This window comes from Pelobates fuscus, chromosome 3 (assembly GCF_036172605.1).
Source record: "Pelobates fuscus isolate aPelFus1 chromosome 3, aPelFus1.pri, whole genome shotgun sequence".
In the NCBI taxonomy this organism is placed as follows: Eukaryota; Metazoa; Chordata; class Amphibia; order Anura; family Pelobatidae; genus Pelobates; species Pelobates fuscus.
The window spans coordinates 352,679,411-352,693,803 of NC_086319.1; the positions used below are offsets into that span (position 1 = coordinate 352,679,411).

The following is a 14,393-nucleotide window of genomic DNA, read 5'->3' on the forward strand; positions in this document are numbered from 1 at the left end:
GTAGATGTAAGAAGTCATTTATTTCTACATGCACGTTTTTAGGAATTGTCTCTATATAGATACTAACATCACTTTACGCAGATTCTATATATGCAATTTCATCTAGCATAATCACATTTTCAACTTTAAAAACAGAAATCTATCTCGCTGTGATCAGGATTTGAACCTGTGCGGGGAGACCCCATTGGATTTCAAGTCCAACGCCTTAACCACTCGGCCATCACAGCCTGTTTTCTTTTGGGGTAATGTCACTCTTCTTTTTTTGTTGCGTTGGTGTGTCATTTATTGCCACAGATAGCAGAAGAATGTTTTGTATCAACATTAAGAGGAATAATCACATTATTCACACTATGGGAAATATCTTTACAACCATTTTCATGTTCAACATTTTCAAATTTCAAAACAATTCTATTTCTCGCTGTGAACAGGATTTGAACCTGAAGTTATCCTGATATGTGTGCTATGGGAAATATCTTTACAACCATTTTCATGTTCAACATTTTCAAATTTCAAAACAATTCTATTTCTCGCTGTGAACAGGATTTGAACCTGAAGTTATCCTGGTATGTGTGCTATGGGAAATATCTTTACACCCGTTTTTTAAATTTCAAAACAATTCTATTTCTCGCTGTGAACAGAATTTCAACCTTAAGTTTTCCTGAAAAAAATGTTGAGGCAATTTCCCAAAAAGTGAGGGTCTCAAGCAGCCAATATCCATAGGTAACAACCTAATCTTGCACTCCACAGCAGAATGTTGATGCCTGTTTTATAACTAGAAACGTAGATTTAAGAAGACATTTATTTCAGCGTGCATGTTTTGAAGAAGTGTCTCTGTTTTTAAAGTTGAAAATGTGATTATGCAAGATGAAATTGCATATATAGAATCTGCGTAAAGTGATGTTAGTATCTATTTAGAGACAATTCCTAAAAACGTGCATGTTGAAATAAATGACTTCTTACATCTAACTTTCTAGTTTTAAAGCTGGCATCAACGTTCTGCTATGGAGTGCAAGAGTAGGTTTAACTAGAAACGTAGATTTAAGAATTAATTTATTTCAGCGTGCATGTTTTTAGGAATTGTCTCTAAATAGATACTAACGTCACTTTATGCAGTTTCTTAATGTGCAATTTCATCTAGCATGAACATAATCACATTTTCAAAACTTTAAAAACAGTAATTTCTCTCGCTGTGAACAGGATTTGAACCTGTGCGGGGAGACCCCATTGGATTTCGAATCCAACGCCTTAACCACTCGGCCATCACAGCTTTTCTGCTGCTCAGTTAATGTCACTTTTTTCCAGCAGTATCTTTTTTTTCGGAAGTAAATGCATGCTCATTGAGTAACACAAACATTACAGCTCAATTTAGTAGATATGATGCAAGGAATCTGTGGGTGCTTTATCCTGAAGTTTTTGTGAAGAAAATGTTGAGGCACTTTCCTAAAAAGTGAAGGTATCATGCAGCCAACAGCCCATCTTTTCATTTGCTGCTCACTTAATCCATACTAACCTATCCAACTCTAGAATGCAACAATAACGTGAACATGTCCATAAGTAAAAACCTACTCTTGCACTCCATAGCAGAACGTTGATGCCAGCTTTAAAACTAGAAATGTAGATGTAAGAAGTCATTTATTTCTACATGCACGTTTTTAGGAATTGTCTCTATATAGATACTAACATCACTTTACGCAGATTCTATATATGCAATTTCATCTAGCATAATCACATTTTCAACTTTAAAAACAGAAATCTATCTCGCTGTGAACAGGATTTGAACCTGTGCGGGGAGACCCCATTGGATTTCAAGTCCAACGCCTTAACCACTCGGCCATCACAGCCTGTTTTCTTTTGTGGTAATGTCACTCTTCTTTTTTTGTTGCGTTGGTGTGTCATTTATTGCCACAGATAGCAGAAGAATGTTTTGTATCAACATTAAGAGGAATAATCACATTTTCAACTTTAAAAACATACTCAATTTAGTAAACAACCATGTATTTGTGCAATTTAAGTGGATATTCTGCCGTTTTGAAAGAACAGCGTTGGTATGTGTGCTATGGGAAATATCTTTACACCAGTTTTCATGTTCAACATTTTCAAATTTCAAAACAATTCTTTTTCTCGCTGTGAACAGGATTTGAACCTGAAGTTATCCTGATATGTGTGCTATGGGAAATATCTTTACAACCATTTTCATGTTCAACATTTTCAAATTTCAAAACAATTCTATTTCTCGCTGTGAACAGGATTTGAACCTGAAGTTATCCTGGTATGTGTGCTATGGGAAATATCTTTACACCCGTTTTTTAAATTTCAAAACAATTCTATTTCTCGCTGTGAACAGAATTTCAACCTTAAGTTATCCTGAAAAAAATGTTGAGGCAATTTCCCAAAAAGTGAGGGTCTCAAGCAGCCAATATCCATAGGTAACAACCTAATCTTGCACTCCACAGCAGAATGTTGATGCCTGTTTTATAACTAGAAACGTAGATTTAAGAAGACATTTATTTCAGCGTGCATGTTTTGAAGAAGTGTCTCTGTTTTTAAAGTTGAAAATGTGATTATGCAAGATGAAATTGCATATATAGAATCTGCGTAAAGTGATGTTAGTATCTATTTAGAGACAATTCCTAAAAACGTGCATGTTGAAATAAATGACTTCTTACATCTAACTTTCTAGTTTTAAAGCTGGCATCAACGTTCTGCTATGGAGTGCAAGAGTAGGTTTAACTAGAAACGTAGATTTAAGAATTAATTTATTTCAGCGTGCATGTTTTTAGGAATTGTCTCTAAATAGATACTAACGTCACTTTATGCAGTTTCTTAATGTGCAATTTCATCTAGCATGAACATAATCACATTTTCAAAACTTTAAAAACAGTAATTTCTCTCGCTGTGAACAGGATTTGAACCTGTGCGGGGAGACCCCATTGGATTTCGAATCCAACGCCTTAACCACTCGGCCATCACAGCTTTTGTGCTGCTCAGTTAATGTCACTTTTTTCCAGCAGTATCTTTTTTTCGGAAGTAAATGCATGCTCATTGAGTAACACAAACATTACAGCTCAATTTAGTAGATATGATGCAAGGAATCTGTGGGTGCTTTATCCTGAAGTTTTTGTGAAGAAAATGTTGAGGCACTTTCCTAAAAAGTGAAGGTATCATGCAGCCAACAGCCCATCTTTTCATTTGCTGCTCACTTAATCCATACTAACCTATCCAACTCTAGAATGCAACAATAACGTGAACATGTCCATAAGTAAAAACCTACTCTTGCACTCCATAGCAGAACGTTGATGCCAGCTTTAAAACTAGAAATGTAGATGTAAGAAGTCATTTATTTCAACATGCACGTTTTTAGGAATTGTCTCTATATAGATACTAACATCACTTTACGCAGATTCTATATATGCAATTTCATCTAGCATAATCACATTTTCAACTTTAAAAACAGAAATCTATCTATTATTGCCACAGATAGCAGAAGAATGTTTTGTATCAACATTAAGAGGAATAATCACATTTTCAACTTTAAAAACATACTCAATTTAGTAAACAACCATGTATTTGTGCAATTTAAGTTGATATTCTGCCGTTTTGAAAGAACAGCGTTGGTATGTGTGCTATGGGAAATATCTTTACAACCATTTTCATGTTCAACATTTTCAAATTTCAAAACAATTCTATTTCTCGCTGTGAACAGGATTTGAACCTGAAGTTATCCTGATATGTGTGCTATGGGAAATATCTTTACAACCATTTTCATGTTCAACATTTTCAAATTTCAAAACAATTCTATTTCTCGCTGTGAACAGGATTTGAACCTGAAGTTATCCTGGTATGTGTGCTATGGGAAATATCTTTACACCCGTTTTTTAAATTTCAAAACAATTCTATTTCTCGCTGTGAACAGAATTTCAACCTTAAGTTATCCTGAAAAAAATGTTGAGGCAATTTCCCAAAAAGTGAGGGTCTCAAGCAGCCAATATCCATAGGTAACAACCTAATCTTGCACTCCACAGCAGAATGTTGATGCCTGTTTTATAACTAGAAACGTAGATTTAAGAAGACATTTATTTCAGCGTGCATGTTTTGAAGAAGTGTCTCTGTTTTTAAAGTTGAAAATGTGATTATGCAAGATGAAATTGCATATATAGAATCTGCGTAAAGTGATGTTAGTATCTATTTAGAGACAATTCCTAAAAACGTGCATGTTGAAATAAATGACTTCTTACATCTAACTTTCTAGTTTTAAAGCTGGCATCAACGTTCTGCTATGGAGTGCAAGAGTAGGTTTAACTAGAAACGTAGATTTAAGAATTAATTTATTTCAGCGTGCATGTTTTTAGGAATTGTCTCTAAATAGATACTAACGTCACTTTATGCAGTTTCTTAATGTGCAATTTCATCTAGCATGAACATAATCACATTTTCAAAACTTTAAAAACAGTAATTTCTCTCGCTGTGAACAGGATTTGAACCTGTGCGGGGAGACCCCATTGGATTTCGAATCCAACGCCTTAACCACTCGGCCATCACAGCTTTTCTGCTGCTCAGTTAATGTCACTTTTTTCCAGCAGTATCTTTTTTTCGGAAGTAAATGCATGCTCATTGAGTAACACAAACATTACAGCTCAATTTAGTAGATATGATGCAAGGAATCTGTGGGTGCTTTATCCTGAAGTTTTTGTGAAGAAAATGTTGAGGCACTTTCCTAAAAAGTGAAGGTATCATGCAGCCAACAGCCCATCTTTTCATTTGCTGCTCACTTAATCCATACTAACCTATCCAACTCTAGAATGCAACAATAACGTGAACATGTCCATAAGTAAAAACCTACTCTTGCACTCCATAGCAGAACGTTGATGCCAGCTTTAAAACTAGAAATGTAGATGTAAGAAGTCATTTATTTCAACATGCACGTTTTTAGGAATTGTCTCTATATAGATACTAACATCACTTTACGCAGATTCTATATATGCAATTTCATCTAGCATAATCACATTTTCAACTTTAAAAACAGAAATCTATCTCGCTGTGAACAGGATTTGAACCTGTGCGGGGAGACCCCATTGGATTTCAAGTCCAACGCCTTAACCACTCGGCCATCACAGCCTGTTTTCTTTTGTGGTAATGTCACTCTTCTTTTTTTGTTGCGTTGGTGTGTCATTTATTGCCACAGATAGCAGAAGAATGTTTTGTATCAACATTAAGAGGAATAATCACATTTTCAACTTTAAAAACATACTCAATTTAGTAAACAACCATGTATTTGTGCAATTTAAGTGGATATTCTGCCGTTTTGAAAGAACAGCGTTGGTATGTGTGCTATGGGAAATATCTTTACACCAGTTTTCATGTTCAACATTTTCAAATTTCAAAACAATTCTTTTTCTCGCTGTGAACAGGATTTGAACCTGAAGTTATCCTGATATGTGTGCTATGGGAAATATCTTTACAACCATTTTCATGTTCAACATTTTCAAATTTCAAAACAATTCTATTTCTCGCTGTGAACAGGATTGGAACCTGAAGTTATCCTGGTATGTGTGCTATGGGAAATATCTTTACACCCGTTTTTTAAATTTCAAAACAATTCTATTTCTCGCTGTGAACAGAATTTCAACCTTAAGTTATCCTGAAAAAAATGTTGAGGCAATTTCCCAAAAAGTGAGGGTCTCAAGCAGCCAATATCCATAGGTAACAACCTAATCTTGCACTCCACAGCAGAATGTTGATGCCTGTTTTATAACTAGAAACGTAGATTTAAGAAGACATTTATTTCAGCGTGCATGTTTTGAAGAAGTGTCTCTGTTTTTAAAGTTGAAAATGTGATTATGCAAGATGAAATTGCATATATAGAATCTGCGTAAAGTGATGTTAGTATCTATTTAGAGACAATTCCTAAAAACGTGCATGTTGAAATAAATGACTTCTTACATCTAACTTTCTAGTTTTAAAGCTGGCATCAACGTTCTGCTATGGAGTGCAAGAGTAGGTTTAACTAGAAACGTAGATTTAAGAATTAATTTATTTCAGCGTGCATGTTTTTAGGAATTGTCTCTAAATAGATACTAACGTCACTTTATGCAGTTTCTTAATGTGCAATTTCATCTAGCATGAACATAATCACATTTTCAAAACTTTAAAAACAGTAATTTCTCTCGCTGTGAACAGGATTTGAACCTGTGCGGGGAGACCCCATTGGATTTCGAATCCAACGCCTTAACCACTCGGCCATCACAGCTTTTCTGCTGCTCAGTTAATGTCACTTTTTTCCAGCAGTATCTTTTTTTCGGAAGTAAATGCATGCTCATTGAGTAACACAAACATTACAGCTCAATTTAGTAGATATGATGCAAGGAATCTGTGGGTGCTATATCCTGAAGTTTTTGTGAAGAAAATGTTGAGGCACTTTCCTAAAAAGTGAAGGTATCATGCAGCCAACAGCCCATCTTTTCATTTGCTGCTCACTTAATCCATACTAACCTATCCAACTCTAGAATGCAACAATAACGTGAACATGTCCATAAGTAAAAACCTACTCTTGCACTCCATAGCAGAACGTTGATGCCAGCTTTAAAACTAGAAATGTAGATGTAAGAAGTCATTTATTTCAACATGCACGTTTTTAGGAATTGTCTCTATATAGATACTAACATCACTTTACGCAGATTCTATATATGCAATTTCATCTAGCATAATCAGATTTTCAACTTTAAAAACAGAAATCTATCTCGCTGTGAACAGGATTTGAACCTGTGCGGGGAGACCCCATTGGATTTCAAGTCCAACACAGCCTGTTTTCTTTTGGGGTAACGTCACTCTTCTTTTTTTGTTGCGTTGGTGTGTCATTTATTGCCACAGATAGCAGAAGAATGTTTTGTATCAACATTAAGAGGAATAATCACATTTTCAACTTTAAAAACATACTCAATTTAGTAAACAACCATGTATTTGTGCAATTTAAGTGGATATTCTGCCGTTTTGAAAGAACAGCGTTGGTATGTGTGCTATGGGAAATATCTTTACAACCATTTTCATGTTCAACATTTTCAAATTTCAAAACAATTCTATTTCTCGCTGTGAACAGGATTTGAACCTGAAGTTATCCTGATATGTGTGCTATGGGAAATATCTTTACAACCATTTTCATGTTCAACATTTTCAAATTTCAAAACAATTCTATTTCTCGCTGTGAACAGGATTTGAACCTGAAGTTATCCTGGTATGTGTGCTATGGGAAATATCTTTACACCCGTTTTTTAAATTTCAAAACAATTCTATTTCTCGCTGTGAACAGAATTTCAACCTTAAGTTATCCTGAAAAAAATGTTGAGGCAATTTCCCAAAAAGTGAGGGTCTCAAGCAGCCAATATCCATAGGTAACAACCTAATCTTGCACTCCACAGCAGAATGTTGATGCCTGTTTTATAACTAGAAACGTAGATTTAAGAAGACATTTATTTCAGCGTGCATGTTTTGAAGAAGTGTCTCTGTTTTTAAAGTTGAAAATGTGATTATGCAAGATGAAATTGCATATATAGAATCTGCGTAAAGTGATGTTAGTATCTATTTAGAGACAATTCCTAAAAACGTGCATGTTGAAATAAATGACTTCTTACATCTAACTTTCTAGTTTTAAAGCTGGCATCAACGTTCTGCTATGGAGTGCAAGAGTAGGTTTAACTAGAAACGTAGATTTAAGAATTAATTTATTTCAGCGTGCATGTTTTTAGGAATTGTCTCTAAATAGATACTAACGTCACTTTATGCAGTTTCTTAATGTGCAATTTCATCTAGCATGAACATAATCACATTTTCAAAACTTTAAAAACAGTAATTTCTCTCGCTGTGAACAGGATTTGAACCTGTGCGGGGAGACCCCATTGGATTTCGAATCCAACGCCTTAACCACTCGGCCATCACAGCTTTTCTGTTGCTCAGTTAATGTCACTTTTTTCCAGCAGTATCTTTTTTTTCGGAAGTAAATGCATGCTCATTGAGTAACACAAACATTACAGCTCAATTTAGTAGATATGATGCAAGGAATCTGTGGGTGCTTTATCCTGAAGTTTTTGTGAAGAAAATGTTGAGGCACTTTCCTAAAAAGTGAAGGTATCATGCAGCCAACAGCCCATCTTTTCATTTGCTGCTCACTTAATCCATACTAACCTATCCAACTCTAGAATGCAACAATAACGTGAACATGTCCATAAGTAAAAACCTACTCTTGCACTCCATAGCAGAACGTTGATGCCAGCTTTAAAACTAGAAATGTAGATGTAAGAAGTCATTTATTTCAACATGCACGTTTTTAGGAATTGTCTCTATATAGATACTAACATCACTTTACGCAGATTCTATATATGCAATTTCATCTAGCATAATCACATTTTCAACTTTAAAAACAGAAATCTATCTCGCTGTGAACAGGATTTGAACCTGTGCGGGGAGACCCCAATGGATTTCAAGTCCAACGCCTTAACCACTCGGCCATCACAGCCTGTTTTCTTTTGTGGTAATGTCACTCTTCTTTTTTTGTTGCGTTGGTGTGTCATTTATTGCCACAGATAGCAGAAGAATGTTTTGTATCAACATTAAGAGGAATAATCACATTTTCAACTTTAAAAACATACTCAATTTAGTAAACAACCATGTATTTGTGCAATTTAAGTGGATATTCTGCCGTTTTGAAAGAACAGCGATGGTATGTGTGCTATGGGAAATATCTTTACAACCATTTTCATGTTCAACATTTTCAAATTTCAAAACAATTCTTTTTCTCGCTGTGAACAGGATTTGAACGTGAAGTTATCCTGATATGTGTGCTATGGGAAATATCTTTACAACCATTTTCATGTTCAACATTTTCAAATTTCAAAACAATTCTATTTCTCGCTGTGAACAGGATTTGAACCTGAAGTTATCCTGGTATGTGTGCTATGGGAAATATCTTTACACCCGTTTTTTAAATTTCAAAACAATTCTATTTCTCGCTGTGAACAGAATTTCAACCTTAAGTTTTCCTGAAAAAAATGTTGAGGCAATTTCCCAAAAAGTGAGGGTCTCAAGCAGCCAATATCCATAGGTAACAACCTAATCTTGCACTCCACAGCAGAATGTTGATGCCTGTTTTATAACTAGAAACGTAGATTTAAGAAGACATTTATTTCAGCGTGCATGTTTTGAAGAAGTGTCTCTGTTTTTAAAGTTGAAAATGTGATTATGCAAGATGAAATTGCATATATAGAATCTGCGTAAAGTGATGTTAGTATCTATTTAGAGACAATTCCTAAAAACGTGCATGTTGAAATAAATGACTTCTTACATCTAACTTTCTAGTTTTAAAGCTGGCATCAACGTTCTGCTATGGAGTGCAAGAGTAGGTTTAACTAGAAACGTAGATTTAAGAATTAATTTATTTCAGCGTGCATGTTTTTAGGAATTGTCTCTAAATAGATACTAACGTCACTTTATGCAGTTTCTTAATGTGCAATTTCATCTAGCATGAACATAATCACATTTTCAAAACTTTGAAAAAAGTAATTTCTCTCGCTGTGAACAGGATTTGAACCTGTGCGGGGAGACCCCATTGGATTTCGAATCCAACGCCTTAACCACTCGGCCATCACAGCTTTTCTGCTGCTCAGTTAATGTCACTTTTTTCCAGCAGTATCTTTTTTTCGGAAGTAAATGCATGCTCATTGAGTAACACAAACATTACAGCTCAATTTAGTAGATATGATGCAAGGAATCTGTGGGTGCTTTATCCTGAAGTTTTTGTGAAGAAAATGTTGAGGCACTTTCGTAAAAAGTGAAGGTATCATGCAGCCAACAGCCCATCTTTTCATTTGCTGCTCACTTAATCCATACTAACCTATCCAACTCTAGAATGCAACAATAACGTGAACATGTCCATAAGTAAAAACCTACTCTTGCACTCCATAGCAGAACGTTGATGCCAGCTTTAAAACTAGAAATGTAGATGTAAGAAGTCATTTATTTCAACATGCACGTTTTTAGGAATTGTCTCTATATAGATACTAACATCACTTTACGCAGATTCTATATATGCAATTTCATCTAGCATAATCACATTTTCAACTTTAAAAACAGAAATCTATCTCGCTGTGAACAGGATTTGAACCTGTGCGGGGAGACCCCATTGGATTTCAAGTCCAACGCCTTAACCACTCGGCCATCACAGCCTGTTTTCTTTTGTGGTAATGTCACCCTTCTTTTTTTGTTGCGTTGGTGTGTCATTTATTGCCACAGATAGCAGAAGAATGTTTTGTATCAACATTAAGAGGAATAATCACATTTTCAACTTTAAAAACATACTCAATTTAGTAAACAACCATGTATTTGTGCAATTTAAGTGGATATTCTGCCGTTTTGAAAGAACAGCGTTGGTATGTGTGCTATGGGAAATATCTTTACACCAGTTTTCATGTTCAACATTTTCAAATTTCAAAACAATTCTTTTTCTCGCTGTGAACAGGATTTGAACCTGAAGTTATCCTGATATGTGTGCTATGGGAAATATCTTTACAACCATTTTCATGTTCAACATTTTCAAATTTCAAAACAATTCTATTTCTCGCTGTGAACAGGATTGGAACCTGAAGTTATCCTGGTATGTGTGCTATGGGAAATATCTTTACACCCGTTTTTTAAATTTCAAAACAATTCTATTTCTCGCTGTGAACAGAATTTCAACCTTAAGTTATCCTGAAAAAAATGTTGAGGCAATTTCCCAAAAAGTGAGGGTCTCAAGCAGCCAATATCCATAGGTAACAACCTAATCTTGCACTCCACAGCAGAATGTTGATGCCTGTTTTATAACTAGAAACGTAGATTTAAGAAGACATTTATTTCAGCGTGCATGTTTTGAAGAAGTGTCTCTGTTTTTAAAGTTGAAAATGTGATTATGCAAGATGAAATTGCATATATAGAATCTGCGTAAAGTGATGTTAGTATCTATTTAGAGACAATTCCTAAAAACGTGCATGTTGAAATAAATGACTTCTTACATCTAACTTTCTAGTTTTAAAGCTGGCATCAACGTTCTGCTATGGAGTGCAAGAGTAGGTTTAACTAGAAACGTAGATTTAAGAATTAATTTATTTCAGCGTGCATGTTTTTAGGAATTGTCTCTAAATAGATACTAACGTCACTTTATGCAGTTTCTTAATGTGCAATTTCATCTAGCATGAACATAATCACATTTTCAAAACTTTAAAAACAGTAATTTCTCTCGCTGTGAACAGGATTTGAACCTGTGCGGGGAGACCCCATTGGATTTCGAATCCAACGCCTTAACCACTCGGCCATCACAGCTTTTCTGCTGCTCAGTTAATGTCACTTTTTTCCAGCAGTATCTTTTTTTCGGAAGTAAATGCATGCTCATTGAGTAACACAAACATTACAGCTCAATTTAGTAGATATGATGCAAGGAATCTGTGGGTGCTTTATCCTGAAGTTTTTGTGAAGAAAATGTTGAGGCACTTTCCTAAAAAGTGAAGGTATCATGCAGCCAACAGCCCATCTTTTCATTTGCTGCTCACTTAATCCATACTAACCTATCCAACTCTAGAATGCAACAATAACGTGAACATGTCCATAAGTAAAAACCTACTCTTGCACTCCATAGCAGAACGTTGATGCCAGCTTTAAAACTAGAAATGTAGATGTAAGAAGTCATTTATTTCAACATGCACGTTTTTAGGAATTGTCTCTATATAGATACTAACATCACTTTACGCAGATTCTATATATGCAATTTCATCTAGCATAATCAGATTTTCAACTTTAAAAACAGAAATCTATCTCGCTGTGAACAGGATTTGAACCTGTGCGGGGAGACCCCATTGGATTTCAAGTCCAACGCCTTAACCACTCGGCCATCACAGCCTGTTTTCTTTTGGGGTAATGTCACTCTTCTTTTTTTGTTGCGTTGGTGTGTCATTTATTGCCACAGATAGCAGAAGAATGTTTTGTATCAACATTAAGAGGAATAATCACATTTTCAACTTTAAAAACATACTCAATTTAGTAAACAACCATGTATTTGTGCAATTTAAGTGGATATTCTGCCGTTTTGAAAGAACAGCGTTGGTATGTGTGCTATGGGAAATATCTTTACACCAGTTTTCATGTTCAACATTTTCAAATTTCAAAACAATTCTTTTTCTCGCTGTGAACAGGATTTGAACCTGAAGTTATCCTGATATGTGTGCTATGGGAAATATCTTTACAACCATTTTCATGTTCAACATTTTCAAATTTCAAAACAATTCTATTTCTCGCTGTGAACAGGATTTGAACCTGAAGTTATCCTGGTATGTGTGCTATGGGAAATATCTTTACACCCGTTTTTTAAATTTCAAAACAATTCTATTTCTCGCTGTGAACAGAATTTCAACCTTAAGTTTTCCTGAAAAAAATGTTGAGGCAATTTCCCAAAAAGTGAGGGTCTCAAGCAGCCAATATCCATAGGTAACAACCTAATCTTGCACTCCACAGCAGAATGTTGATGCCTGTTTTATAACTAGAAACGTAGATTTAAGAAGACATTTATTTCAGCGTGCATGTTTTGAAGAAGTGTCTCTGTTTTTAAAGTTGAAAATGTGATTATGCAAGATGAAATTGCATATATAGAATCTGCGTAAAGTGATGTTAGTATCTATATAGAGACAATTCCTAAAAACGTGCATGTTGAAATAAATGACTTCTTACATCTAACTTTCTAGTTTTAAAGCTGGCATCAACGTTCTGCTATGGAGTGCAAGAGTAGGTTTAACTAGAAACGTAGATTTAAGAATTAATTTATTTCAGCGTGCATGTTTTTAGGAATTGTCTCTAAATAGATACTAACGTCACTTTATGCAGATTCTTAATGTGCAATTTCATCTAGCATGAACATAATCACATTTTCAAAACTTTAAAAACAGTAATTTCTCTCGCTGTGAACAGGATTTGAACCTGTGCGGGGAGACCCCATTGGATTTCAAATCCAACGCCTTAACCACTCGGCCATCACAGCTTTTCTGCTGCTCAGTTAATGTCACTTTTTTCCAGCAGTATCTTTTTTTTCGGAAGTAAATGCATGCTCATTGAGTAACACAAACATTACAGCTCAATTTAGTAGATATGATGCAAGGAATCTGTGGGTGCTTTATCCTGAAGTTTTTGTGAAGAAAATGTTGAGGCACTTTCCTAAAAAGTGAAGGTATCATGCAGCCAACAGCCCATCTTTTCATTTGCTGCTCACTTAATCCATACTAACCTATCCAACTCTAGAATGCAACAATAACGTGAACATGTCCATAAGTAAAAACCTACTCTTGCACTCCATAGCAGAACGTTGATGCCAGCTTTAAAACTAGAAATGTAGATGTAAGAAGTCATTTATTTCAACATGCACGTTTTTAGGAATTGTCTCTATATAGATACTAACATCACTTTACGCAGATTCTATATATGCAATTTCATCTAGCATAATCACATTTTCAACTTTAAAAACAGAAATCTATCTCGCTGTGAACAGGATTTGAACCTGTGCGGGGAGACCCCATTGGATTTCGAATCCAACGCCTTAACCACTCGGCCATCACAGCTTTTCTGCTGCTCAGTTAATGTCACTTTTTTCCAGCAGTATCTTTTTTTTCGGAAGTAAATGCATGCTCATTGAGTAACACAAACATTACAGCTCAATTTAGTAGATATGATGCAAGGAATCTGTGGGTGCTTTATCCTGAAGTTTTTGTGAAGAAAATGTTGAGGCACTTTCCTAAAAAGTGAAGGTATCATGCAGCCAACAGCCCATCTTTTCATTTGCTGCTCACTTAATCCATACTAACCTATCCAACTCTAGAATGCAACAATAACGTGAACATGTCCATAAGTAAAAACCTACTCTTGCACTCCATAGCAGAACGTTGATGCCAGCTTTAAAACTAGAAATGTAGATGTAAGAAGTCATTTATTTCAACATGCACGTTTTTAGGAATTGTCTCTATATAGATACTAACATCACTTTACGCAGATTCTATATATGCAATTTCATCTAGCATAATCACATTTTCAACTTTAAAAACAGAAATCTATCTCGCTGTGAACAGGATTTGAACCTGTGCGGGGAGACCCCATTGGATTTCAAGTCCAACGCCTTAACCACTCGGCCATCACAGCCTGTTTTCTTTTGTGGTAATGTCACTCTTCTTTTTTTGTTGCGTTGGTGTGTCATTTATTGCCACAGATAGCAGAAGAATGTTTTGTATCAACATTAAGAGGAATAATCACATTTTCAACTTTAAAAACATACTCAATTTAGTAAACAACCATGTATTTGTGCAATTTAAGTGGATATTCTGCCGCTTTGAAAGAAC

The 14,393-nt window shown here is 35.2% G+C and overlaps 16 non-coding genes across 16 annotated transcripts; all 16 read right to left on the reverse strand.

Moving 5' to 3' along the window:
* Positions 1-145: 145 nt before the first annotated feature.
* On the reverse strand, positions 146-227 carry TRNAS-UGA (transfer RNA serine (anticodon UGA)). The gene has a single exon. It is a non-coding gene; the product is annotated as a tRNA-Ser (tRNA).
* A 958-nt stretch (positions 228-1,185) lies between these two features.
* Positions 1,186-1,267, reverse strand: TRNAS-CGA (transfer RNA serine (anticodon CGA)). Its single transcript has one exon. It is a non-coding gene; the product is annotated as a tRNA-Ser (tRNA).
* A 492-nt stretch (positions 1,268-1,759) lies between these two features.
* Positions 1,760-1,841, reverse strand: TRNAS-UGA (transfer RNA serine (anticodon UGA)). The gene has a single exon. It is a non-coding gene; the product is annotated as a tRNA-Ser (tRNA).
* Positions 1,842-2,891: 1,050 nt separating this feature from the next.
* On the reverse strand, positions 2,892-2,973 carry TRNAS-CGA (transfer RNA serine (anticodon CGA)). Its single transcript has one exon. It is a non-coding gene; the product is annotated as a tRNA-Ser (tRNA).
* Positions 2,974-4,460: 1,487 nt separating this feature from the next.
* Positions 4,461-4,542, reverse strand: TRNAS-CGA (transfer RNA serine (anticodon CGA)). The gene has a single exon. It is a non-coding gene; the product is annotated as a tRNA-Ser (tRNA).
* A 491-nt stretch (positions 4,543-5,033) lies between these two features.
* Positions 5,034-5,115, reverse strand: TRNAS-UGA (transfer RNA serine (anticodon UGA)). The gene has a single exon. It is a non-coding gene; the product is annotated as a tRNA-Ser (tRNA).
* A 1,050-nt stretch (positions 5,116-6,165) lies between these two features.
* TRNAS-CGA (transfer RNA serine (anticodon CGA)) lies at positions 6,166-6,247 on the reverse strand. Its single transcript has one exon. It is a non-coding gene; the product is annotated as a tRNA-Ser (tRNA).
* A 1,603-nt stretch (positions 6,248-7,850) lies between these two features.
* TRNAS-CGA (transfer RNA serine (anticodon CGA)) lies at positions 7,851-7,932 on the reverse strand. Its single transcript has one exon. It is a non-coding gene; the product is annotated as a tRNA-Ser (tRNA).
* A 492-nt stretch (positions 7,933-8,424) lies between these two features.
* On the reverse strand, positions 8,425-8,506 carry TRNAS-UGA (transfer RNA serine (anticodon UGA)). Its single transcript has one exon. It is a non-coding gene; the product is annotated as a tRNA-Ser (tRNA).
* A 1,050-nt stretch (positions 8,507-9,556) lies between these two features.
* TRNAS-CGA (transfer RNA serine (anticodon CGA)) lies at positions 9,557-9,638 on the reverse strand. The gene has a single exon. It is a non-coding gene; the product is annotated as a tRNA-Ser (tRNA).
* A 491-nt stretch (positions 9,639-10,129) lies between these two features.
* Positions 10,130-10,211, reverse strand: TRNAS-UGA (transfer RNA serine (anticodon UGA)). The gene has a single exon. It is a non-coding gene; the product is annotated as a tRNA-Ser (tRNA).
* Positions 10,212-11,261: 1,050 nt separating this feature from the next.
* On the reverse strand, positions 11,262-11,343 carry TRNAS-CGA (transfer RNA serine (anticodon CGA)). The gene has a single exon. It is a non-coding gene; the product is annotated as a tRNA-Ser (tRNA).
* Positions 11,344-11,834: 491 nt separating this feature from the next.
* TRNAS-UGA (transfer RNA serine (anticodon UGA)) lies at positions 11,835-11,916 on the reverse strand. The gene has a single exon. It is a non-coding gene; the product is annotated as a tRNA-Ser (tRNA).
* A 1,050-nt stretch (positions 11,917-12,966) lies between these two features.
* TRNAS-UGA (transfer RNA serine (anticodon UGA)) lies at positions 12,967-13,048 on the reverse strand. Its single transcript has one exon. It is a non-coding gene; the product is annotated as a tRNA-Ser (tRNA).
* Positions 13,049-13,540: 492 nt separating this feature from the next.
* On the reverse strand, positions 13,541-13,622 carry TRNAS-CGA (transfer RNA serine (anticodon CGA)). The gene has a single exon. It is a non-coding gene; the product is annotated as a tRNA-Ser (tRNA).
* Positions 13,623-14,114: 492 nt separating this feature from the next.
* Positions 14,115-14,196, reverse strand: TRNAS-UGA (transfer RNA serine (anticodon UGA)). Its single transcript has one exon. It is a non-coding gene; the product is annotated as a tRNA-Ser (tRNA).
* Positions 14,197-14,393: the final 197 nt, after the last annotated feature.